At 35.4% G+C, this 11,715-nt stretch overlaps 1 pseudogene; it reads left to right on the forward strand.

Moving 5' to 3' along the window:
* The first annotated feature begins 2,963 nt into the window (after window positions 1-2,963).
* On the forward strand, window positions 2,964-4,753 carry LOC132022559 (heterogeneous nuclear ribonucleoprotein Q-like; annotated as a pseudogene).
* The last annotated feature ends 6,962 nt before the right edge of the window (window positions 4,754-11,715 follow it).

Genomic DNA, 11,715 nt, shown 5'->3' on the forward strand with positions numbered 1-11,715 from the left:
GTCTGCCTTCCGCTCAGGTCATGATCCCAGGGTCCTTGGATCTAGCCCTGCGTCATTGGGTTCCCTGCTCAGCAGGAAGCCTGCTTCTCCCTCTCCCACTCCCCCAGCTTGTGTTCTCTCTCTCTCAAATAAATAAATAAAATCTTTAAAAAAAATAAAAGTGCCTTTTTACAAAAAAAAAATCCATTTTACAACATTAGATGAAACATTAGATGAGTAAATTGCAATATATCTGTATAATGAGATACTATATGGCAATGAAATGGATATATATTTTGCTACACATGGAAACATGAATTGATTCAAAAACATATTATGTTGAGGAGAGGAAATTACACATGAAGGGGACCCAAACCATATGATTTTACTTATATTTAGTTCAAAAGCAGGAAAACGAGCTATAATGTTTAAATGTAAGGTATAGATTGCACATGAGGAGGAAGAGGAGTGCAGTAACTTGAAGATATGAAAGATCATCTTGGGTTCTGGTAGTGGTCTGTTTCATGATCTGGATTGCAATTACATGGAGTTTTACTTTGTGATAATAATTGAGCTATAAAGTGTATTTGTGCACTTCTCTATTTTTCTAATATATGAATTACCTAAAAATGCCTAAATAGTTTACTATATTATCCAAAGTCTCAAGAAAACCATGCATTATAAAGCTATAAAAAACTGAGAAAAAAAAATGAAGGGAACTTTATGAATCTGTTTATGGTATTAGCACATTTAATTCCCAAACAAGAGAAAAACAATATAAAAAAAAAACAAGAAACAAAACTAAGTCAACTTTATTATTAAGACTAGATGAAAGTGTAAGCAGATATATCAAAGATAAGTATAGAAAATACAAGCAAATTTTATCCACTAATAGATAAATCGTAAATAGTAAATACCGAACAAGAAAAATAGCTCAATGTGAGAAAAGTATATTGGTATAATTAATAGATTAAAAGAAAAAATATATGATGATCTCAGTGGAGAAAAAATATCTTTCATATACATCAATACCCATTTTCAGTAAATATTTGAATGAAATGATGAAGGCATGAGGTTTTTTAAAAGCATACTTTGAAGGAGAAGATTTAGGACAGTTATTTTAAACCTTTGTGTTGAGAAGTTTTTCTAGAGCAGGAAAAAAAGAAAAAAACCTCAGAATCTACAAAGGACAGATTAACAGATCTTATGACATAAAAATTAAATCTTTGGTATGACAAGATTCCTTAGGCTAAGAAAAAAAGATAAATGACACACTGAAAGAAAATAACTGAAATATATAAAAAGAGCAAGAATTATCTATCTATCTATCTATCTATCTATCATCTATCTATGTGTTTCAGGGGAGCAGCAGATGTGAGACTGAAAAAGAAAAGAATATATATCAATATATTATCCAAAAAAATGAATAAGTTCAGACTGGAACAAGTGGAAATGACATAGAAATTTAAATAGACATTAAACTTTAAAAAAAAAAAAACAAGAACATTTAAGTAAGAAAAAACATTTTGAAGGATTAGAAACACTTATATAGTGTTTGAGCATGTGTAAGGAAACACAAACCATCAGTTGTAATGTAAATGTATATAGCCTTTTTAGAGGGCAGTTTGTCATTTTGTATCAAAATTGTCAAGACTTTGACTTGGAATTTCCACTTCTCAGTTTTTACTCTTGAGCAATGCTTACAAAACATATAAAGAAGTAAGTAAAAGGATGTTCATTGTGGCCTTTTTTTTCCTGGTAATTCAGAGAAATTAGGGGTCAAAGATGCTAATAAATTACAATAATCAAATATTTATATGAATTAAGTTCATCTATGTTATGGAAAACTATTCAGAAATCTAAAGCAATAAGGCGGATTTACAAATAATAAAATAGAAAATCTTCAAAAAATTAAGTGGAAAATTTAAACTATAGAACAGAATTGAGGTACTGCCTTACTTATGCAAAGGTAAACCATTTATATATTAAACACATATGCAAATATGTATTTTAGATAAATGAATAATACAAAAACAGGAAGATACACTTAAATCATTACAGTTATAATGACTGTTTCTTTGGACTGGAGTCAGGTTGGGGATATTGCAGTGAGATTTTTACTTGTTCGGTTCATATTGTTTCAATTTATGAAACAAATGTGTGTTTGGGCATTGCTTGTGTAATTAAAATATGAATTCCAAATATGCTGAAACACATGTCAGGGTATATGGGCTTGTGGTTTTATCAGCCCCCCTGTGAGGTTATTTTTCAGTAATTCAAATCTATGTTTTACGTCTCCCAACATATCATCTCTGGTATCAAAGGATAAAATTCCAACTCAAAATATCAATTATAAAAAAAGAATCTCATAGGAAAAAAAGTAATAAAACATGGTAAAGAATAGTAAAAACACAGTAAAAATAAATCACAATGGGTTGTACCTGTCAGCTGAATTTAGCATTTGAGAACATTTAGATTATCAAAATGTCTAGATCGCTCTTAGAAAGATCCCCACCTAGTATTGGCTCTAGAGTCCATCTGATAGTTATTGCAGAATTGGGGAACTGCATGGCAACATTCTATCCTCTACCTCTTCATTCCCCACTTCCCTTATTATTCTGGCTACATGCAGAGAGTATTGACTTCTGTTCCAAGCATATGTCTTTCTTAGTGGGACTCCCCTTCCAGACCCGAGGAATCTTGAGCAACTAGTTTGTGTGCCAGCAGTTCTGTATTTTTGGATGATGAAAATTGATTTTCCTCCTTTTAGCAGGTGCAGTCTCCGAGTGAGCCTCTCCCCTCACGACCTGTGCAGATTATGCCATCAATAGTGGGAGAGGGGATGAAGACGAACATTTGGGGACCTCAGCACATAGCACCAAAGGGCCCGGTGAAGCCTTGCAGGAATGAGGGTGCACTAAAATAAAAGGTAATAATAAACTCAGCTTAGAACTGTTTCCTTCGGAGTGGAACTGGATCGGGTTTGCTGCCAGCGGCGTGAGCTTCGGCTGCCATTTAACAACAGCTCCACTCGCGCCGGACACAGGGAGCAGCGAGCACGCGTCTCCCGCAACCCGATCTCCTCGGACAGGATCCTTCCGCCGCAGCCCAACGGGGACATCTCAAGAAACATGGCTACAGAACATGTTAATGGAAATGGTACTGAAGAGCCAGCCCATGGATACTGCTTCTGCAATTATCCATTCAGAAAATTTTCAGACATTGCTTGATGCCGGTTTACCACAGAAAGTTGCTGAAAAACTAGATGGAATTTACGTTGCAGGGCTGGTTGCACATAGTGATTTAGATGAAAGAGCTATCGAAGCGTTAAAAGAATTCAATGAAGACGGTGCATTGGTAGTTCTTCAGCAGTTTAAAGACAGTGATGTCTCTCATGTTCAGAACAAAAGTGCCTTTTTATGTGGAGTCATGAAGACTTACAGGCAGAGAGGAAAAACAAGGGACCAAAGTAGCGGATTCTAGCAAAGGACCAGATAAGGCAAAAATTAAGGCACTCTTGGAAAGAACAGGCTACACACTTGATGTGACCACTGGACAGAGGAAGTATGGGGGACCACCTCCAGATTCCGTTTATTCAGGTCAGCAGCCTTCTGTTGGCACTGATTATTTGTGGGGAAGATTCCAAGAGATCTGTTTGAGGATGAACTTGTTCCATTATTTGAGAAAGCTGGACCGATATGGGATCTTCGTCTAATGATGGATCCACTCACTGGTATCAATAGAGGTTATGCGTTTGTCACTTTTTTGTACAAAAGAAGCAGCTCAGGAGGCTGTTAAACTGTATAATAATCATGAAATTCGTTCTGGAAAACACATTGGTCTCTGCATCTCGGTTGCCAACAAGAGGCTTTTTGTGGGCTCTATTCCTAAGAGTAAAACCAAGGAACAGATTCTTGAAGAATTTAGCAAAGTAACAGAAAAAACAGAGGCTTTTGCTTCCTTGAATATGAAGATCACAAAACAGCTGCCCAGGCAAGGCGTAGGTTAATGAGTGGTAAAGTCAAGGTCTGGGGAAATGTTGAAACTGTTGAATGGGCTGATCCTATAGAAGATCCTGATCCTGAGGTTATGGCAAAGGTAAAAGTGCTGTTTGTACGTAACCTTGCCAATACTGTAACAGAAGAGATTTTAGAAAAAGCATTTAGTTTGGGAAACTGGAACAAGTGAAGAAACTAAAAGATTATGCTTTCATTCATTTTGATGAGCGAGATGGTGCTGTCAAGGCTATGGAAGAAATGAATGGCAAAGATTTGGAGGGAGAAAATATTGAAATTGTTTTTGCTAAGCCACCAGATCAGAAAAGGAAAGAAAGAAAAGCTCAGATGCAAGCAGCAAAAAATCAAATGTATGATGATTACTACTATTATGGCCCACCTCATATGCCCCTCCAACAAGAGGTGGAGGGCGTGGAGGTAGAGGTGGTTATGGATATCCTCCAGATTATTATGGATATGAAGATTATTATGATTAATATGGCTATGATTACCATAACTATCGTGGTGGATATGAAGATCCATACTATGGTTATGAAGATTTTCAAGTTGGAGCTAGAGGAAGGGGTGGTAGAGGAGCAAGGGGTGCTGCTCCATCCAGAGGTCGTGGGGCTGCTCCTCCCCGCAGTAGAGCCGGTTATTCACAGAGAGGAGGTCCTGGATCAGCAAGAGGCATTCGTGGTGCGAGAGGAGGTGCCCAACAACAAAGAGGCCGCGGGCAGGGAAAAGGAGTCGAGGCTGGTCCTGACCTGTTACAATGAAGACTGACTTGCTATGTGGGATTACACCAGAAGCTTGCAGTGGAGTAATGGTAAGGAAATCAAGCAACCTTAAATATCTCGGCTGTATAGGAGCATATTCTGTTGCAGAAGACCTTCCTATGAAGATCATGGAATCAAATACAGGACATTGAACTAATACTTGGACTTTGATATGAATTTCTTTAACAATTTTCTCTGCAGTGCAAGTTATTAAACTAAAGCTACTCTATTTTCCATATGTGTTCCAACAGAAATCCTTCATAACTTCTAGCATGGTATCTTAATAAAGAATAAAGTTCTTCTCTTAAAAAAAAAAAAAAGAACTGTTTCCTTCTTGGCACTTCCTGGGCACGTTGAGTATTTTATATGCATTTTCTGGGATTATCTAAATGGACAATCTTTATGCAGGGCTTATTATGGGCTGTGCAGTTCTAAATGGGTCACTCTTGTTAAACCTGAGTAATGGGAAGACTCCATTTAAAGAGAAGAATATAAAGGAAATCAATGTGGCTCAAATTATGTTTATTATAATGCAACCTATATTTTTCAAACTTAAGTAAGTCTTATTGTGCTTATAGCTGTTTTGTTGCTAGGATAATCTAGTTAAAGAGGTGAAACTTTTTTGATACACACTCAGAGATTTTGAGTCAGGAAATAAATACAAAAGTAAATTTTGTGCTTGCATATAGGATAGATGGGCATTTTGGGTGTAGGGTCAAATAAACTAGTCAAAAAATTATAACAGGTTTCTAGGCCTAAGTGTTAAGTGTCTGAACAATATGGTGGCAGTGGGAGCCGGGGACAGGGTTGGGGGTAAATGCAGGTAGAAAAACAGAAGTCTTTCTACAGAAGATGAAAAAACTCAAGAGAAAAGCCTTCTAAAGTTCTTGGAAGTTTTTAGGTATTTTTTTCAAAAGGTGAGACTGGCACTCCGTAGTATAAGTTAGTGTCAATGGCTGGAAGACCTTGGAAGGTGGGGAAAGAAAGAGTATGATTGGAGGGTAGAGTCACCAGATGACATAAACAAAAATCAAGTTATTCAGGAGTGAATACACAAGACAAGCAGGCAGTCTACCATGACAACTTATGATACAGCTTCTGGAAGAAGCCACATGAAACAGTAGCTCCTGTGAACATCTAGAAAGTGTGGGCACTGCAGGAAACATCAGTATATTCTGTGGTGCCCTAGGTTAGTTTTATTCCCTCAACTACTCAGTGGTTGCATGTTCTAGAAATAGTTTGTGTCCTTGCCATAGGAAAAGGGGAGTGAGGAAAAGATAAAGAAAGAACACTTTTTAATTCTTCAGATAATTGTATGATGTGGAGGAATTCTAGAGAGGTTGAAAAAATTTATGAGATTCAAGTCTAAAAGATGTGGGAAAGTTGTAGGAAAGCAAAACTAAGATCATATACAAGAGGCAAAATGCAGAAGATGTAAAAATCCCCTCATGGATGTCCCATTTCTAATTCATGTGGGACATATATACCCATGAGTACTTCTAATGGCACTGAGTTTGGTGAGCTAAGTGATGATCCATTTCAAAGAATAGGACTTGCTTTGTTGGAAAAATGTGTAGGTCATTAAAATTATGCAAGGGATGATAACTTAGTGATTTGTCCAAGATCTCTGAAGGTAACTGAAATAGAGAAGCAAAATTGCCCACCAAAACTCTCAGAGAAAAACAGCGAGAGTGAGTACAGTATTCTCTTAGTGTGCTCAAGAGAATAGTATATAGGATCCCTAGTACTTTTCTGTAAGAAGGACAATGGGCTTTCATATGTTAATAGAACAGGTGGCTGATGTGGTAGCAAACAATTAAGTTAAAAATTTGATACAGGGACTAAAAACATATACCTGGTGTGTGATTTGTGATTGGAATACAGAAGTTTGAAAACAAATCTGCCTGGCTATAGCTTATGTAAAAAAGTCTTTCTGGTATTAATTGATTCCTCAGTAAATCAGTGTGAGGAGAATTTAAGTGTGTGTGTGAGTGTGTGTGACAATGTGTCACAATATATATTATACCTAAATACATATGAAGCTCTTGGTTCAACATCTGAACTGTGGTTCACATTTCTGGGCCTCACATTTTAAGGACGCATTGCAAAAACTAGTGGTCATTCAAAGGAGCCCAAATAGAGAAATGCCTTGCCAGGCAGTCATTTCAGGTAGGAAGTGGGCTAGTAAGCCAAGAGAAGAAAATACCTCCGTGATGCATGATTACTCTAACAAATACTTGGAGGCCTATTGTGTTGAAGAAGGACTGGCCCTTTTATTATACTAGAGGGCAAAACTTGAACCAGCTGGTTATATTCCCAAGGAGATGGATTTTAGTAAATATAAGACAAAGCTTTTTTTCTAACAATAAAAGCTTCCCCGACCCCAGAGCAGCCTTCCTGTGAGGCAGGGGTGTTTTGGTCACTGGGAGTGACCATGTTGAGGCTGCGGTGACAAGCTGCCAAGATTTCTGCAGAGGCTTTATTTGTTGGATGGAAGGTGGCGCTAGGTTAGTCTTGAGGTTCCTTCCAAATTCAACATTAGATTATCCTAGGAAAGTAAATTAAGATCTAACTATTTCAGACTATGGCAGCTCTTCTCCGCGTGTGATTTACAACTTGTCTATGAAAGTAAACTGAGGGGAGAAATTACATTTAAAAAAAAAAAAAAAAGATCAACTAGAACAAGGCTAGGATAATGGGATACACTTCCAAAGTGGACATTTTGCAAGTTACTGTACTTGTTTAAACAAACAAGGTGATGGGTAGATATACAGATATGCAAATGGACATAGATAAACATATGGATACAGAGAGTTATTACTTTATAAACATATGTCATAGGCTCGAAAATATCCAGATATTTCAAGGCACCTTCCAGTGAGCATTTCTTGAAGTGGCAATGGATGAGTTAATCTTTTGTCCTCAAAGCCCACAGGAATGTTTATCAAGCCCAGAGCAGGCCTCCTTTCTTTCTGTTGGTGAGTTAAGTCAGTCTCTGCTTTGTTTGACGCTGCCCATTTGAGGAAAGCTTATCCCTGACCTTCTGCCAGAGAGACTGATGGCAAGGGCAGTTTACACTAACCTTGACATTCACCAGGGTAAATGGCTTTTTCCACAAGTAGTCGGCAAACAAGGAGAGCCAGTCAAGAGCTAATGAATCTGCACCTGAGAGAAACTGAACGACAATTGTGCTTTTAAAGAAAAAAAGAGTCCTTGGAAGGTGCGAGCCCATCTGGTGCTTTAAGGTTTAGGGGAAATTAACCCTTTTAGCCAGTGCAGTTTGAAAATAAATAAATAAAAACAACCCTGGTCTTAAAATCTGCCATGAGGGGTCCTTTTAAAGCTTGACCTTCCAGTCTCTCCAGCTTTAAATGAACTCTCAGTGCCATTCTGTGGAGCCTGGGGAAGACAGAGTGATGTTCTGGAGTGACCAGGATGGCAAGGCCCATTTTTTTCAGCCACTGCTTTTGCCACTCAGCCCAAATCCTTCTTCACTGAGTTCAAGGAAAGTAAATTGTGAATTTTATTTTTTTAAAGAATAGCTCAGTTTATTTACTGTATATGCTGTAAGAAGTCTACAAAAAGCAATATAGAATGGAATGTCCGTATTATAGGCAATCAGACAAACTAGTATTCTCTAAGGGATCCTTGTGACCAGATGCAAATCCTACTGGTCAAACTAAAAATTGTACCCCTCTGATGTTTTGCATCCAAAGGCCTCTCAATACCCTGTGAATTATGCCCTTATTCCTCTGATACTGATTACTCTGTTTTTGTGGTATCTGTATATTACTCTCTCTTCTATATAGTTATGTCTTTAATACAGTCCTACCAGGACTGTTCTTTACTTTGGGTGTGTATGCTTTGGCTTTTCACTAAGATTTGTGAAAAATTATTCAGGGTTATGAGACATTATTTTATCCCCCACAGTGTTACTCAATTCTGGGATATTAATAAGAGTTTAGCATGGAAATGAGTGCTGGTGCCTTACAGAAGTTTACTAATTATATTTTCTCAAGTTTCCACGTAGAGTCAGTGCTAGTGTTCTCACCCAGATGATATTATCCACCACAGCAAAAGTACTTCTATATTAACATTACCTTCTGTTATTTCTCACTTTGAATGTTGGCACTATAGCATGCATAAAAGATGCATAAATTTCAGTTGTACAAAGTAAAACATTTCTACAGAGTAACATAGCCGTGCAATCAGCAGTCAGATAAAGAATAAAATATTATCAATACAACAGAAGTTTCCTTAGTGCCTTGTATGGGTCACCTCCTTTCAAGGTAACTCTCATGTGTCTGGAGTTTTTGCTTAGTGTTATCTTGGTGAAATTCATCCTGTGGCTGAGTGTAGATGTAGTTTGCTCATTCTCAATGCTATATAAAATTCCATTGTATGAATATACTTCTATTTATCCAATTTCCTATTGACAAACATTTGTTTCCACTCTTTTATTGTTGCTGTTTGTTATTAAAAATAATGCCATTGCGTACATTTTTATAAGTGCATGCATTTTTGTTGGGAGTGAAATTGCTGGGTCATAAGTAATACATATGTCAGTTTTAAAAAGAGATTGTCAAATAGTATTTCTAGTGTATGAGAATTTCTCTTTCTCCATATCCTTTCAATACTTGATATTACAATATTTTCTTTTCTTCCCTTGTCTTTATTTTTTTCTGTTTTAACCTTTTGTGGGGGGTGGGGATATGGTTAACTCATGGCTTTAATTTCCATTTCCTTAATACTAATAGTATCAAGCTTCTTTTCAGAAGTTTATTGGCTTTTTGGACACACTGCTATGTAAAGTGATGTTTCATGTCTTTTGCTCATTTTTTTTAAGCTGGGTTATTTGTCTTTTCAATTTTTGTTTTAGATAGAAGTCCTTTTCCAAATAAATGTTGTATTATAAATATATTTCCACACTGTATGGCTTGCCTTTTCATTGAAACTGTAAGGTGTCTTTTGATCATGAAGTCTTCTTAAGTTTATTTTTTGTTTTTTATTCTCTGTGCTATACTTTTCATCTATATGACTTATTTTTTAAATGGAAGTTTGTATCTCTTAAGAAACTTCTTAATTTTAGTGAAATTCAATTTACCAATATTTTCCTTTATGCTTATTGCTTTTTATCTTCTGCTTAGGACATTTTGCCTTCCCTAAAGTCATAACAAAATTATCCTTTGTTGTATTCTAGAAGCTTTATTGTCTTACTTTTACATTTTGTTCTAGAATGCAACTGAAATATATTTTTCTATATATGATAAAGGATCAAGATTTATTGATTATTTATTTTTTAAAGATTTATTTATTTGAAGGAGTGAGAGAGAGTGAGAGAAGGTGGGGAATGGAAATGGCCAGAGGGAGAGGGAGAGAGAGAATCTCAAGTCCCTATGTTGTTTAAAATCTATATCTTTACCAGTTTTTTGTCATTGTATATGATCAGTTGCTGAAAGTAATTTTAAAAGTCTTTTATGGCTGACTGTATAATTCTCCTTCTGGTTGTGGCATATTTTGCCTTATATATTTTAAGACTCTGTTATTAGGTGCTTACCAGTTTAGAACTCTTAAATATTAGTCACTTGACCTTTTCGTCATGAAAAATTTCTTTTTATCTTCAGTAATGCTTCTTAACTTAAAGTCTATTTAATCTGATCTTTGGTAGTTAAATTGGCTTTCTTTTGGTTACTGCTTGCATCTTTATTTGTTCACTATCAGTCTTTACATATCTCGATATTTAAAACAAAATACTATTGGATTTATTTTTTCTAGACAGATAATTTTTATTTCTTATCTGGAATAATGACTCTATTTGCATTTAATGCAATTACCTTATAATAATTATCTATTTGCATCATCTTTTCTATTTTTTTTCTCAATTTGTGACCTTCTTTTTTGCTAATCTGGTAATTATTTTTAATATTTCATCCTTTCCTTCTGTTATGTTTTAGTTATATACTACTTAATTGTTTTTTTAGTTTGATATTACATTATGCATCTTTGACTTATTATGGTTTATTACAGATTACTCTTTTTCCTCCCTTTCTAACAATGCAAGGGGTAATTTGTTTCCATTTACTACCTTCTCCAAATACACACTTCTATTGCCTTTAATTCTCTGTACATTCTAAACCACACGGGACTGATTTTTAATATTTTATTCACTCAGTATCATGTAAGGTTACCCATATGTTTATCATGCTGTATTTTTTCATACGTTCTTGAATTTATAAGCTTCTCTCTGAGATTATTTTCCTTTTATTTATAGAACATCTTTTGATAATTCCTTTGTTAAAGTATTTTGTTGATGATTTCTCTCAGTTTTTGTTTGTCAGAAAATGTCCTTTATCATTGATGTTTTTGAAAGAAATATTTACCAAATTTAGAATTATAGCTTGACAGTTATTTTCTGTCAGAACTTTCAGATTGCATTCTGTTATTCTCTGGCTTCATTGTTTCTCTTGAGAAGTCAGCTGTATATTTTGATAATGCTCCTTGGGAGATAATTATCTGTAAACCATAATCTCTTTTTGCCTTCTTAATATTTTACTTTTCTTCTTAATATTTTACTTGTTTTCTTTTTTATATATGCATAAGCAGTTTTCTGTGTTATGACTAGATATATTTTTCTTTGAATTTATCCTGTATGTGGTTCACACTATTATTTACTGCTATGACTTGATACTTTTTCTTATTTGGGGACAATTTTGTTGCTATTTCTCTTAAAACCTTTCTTCTGTCCCTTCTTTGACTGTAATTACGTGTATATTAGATATAAATGTGATGTCCTTTATGTGATATCCTGTATGTCTCTTATATTTTTGTAACCTGCCTCCATCTGGATGACTCTCTGGATTTTCCTTTCTGCTGCTGTGTCTACCATAGCTTAATCTATCTATTGAGTTCTTCATTTAGTCACTATGGTTTTTTAAATACTATACTTTCTATTTTATTATTTT

Source organism: Mustela nigripes, chromosome 7, assembly GCF_022355385.1.
Source record: "Mustela nigripes isolate SB6536 chromosome 7, MUSNIG.SB6536, whole genome shotgun sequence".
Lineage (NCBI taxonomy): Eukaryota > Metazoa > Chordata > Mammalia > Carnivora > Mustelidae > Mustela > Mustela nigripes.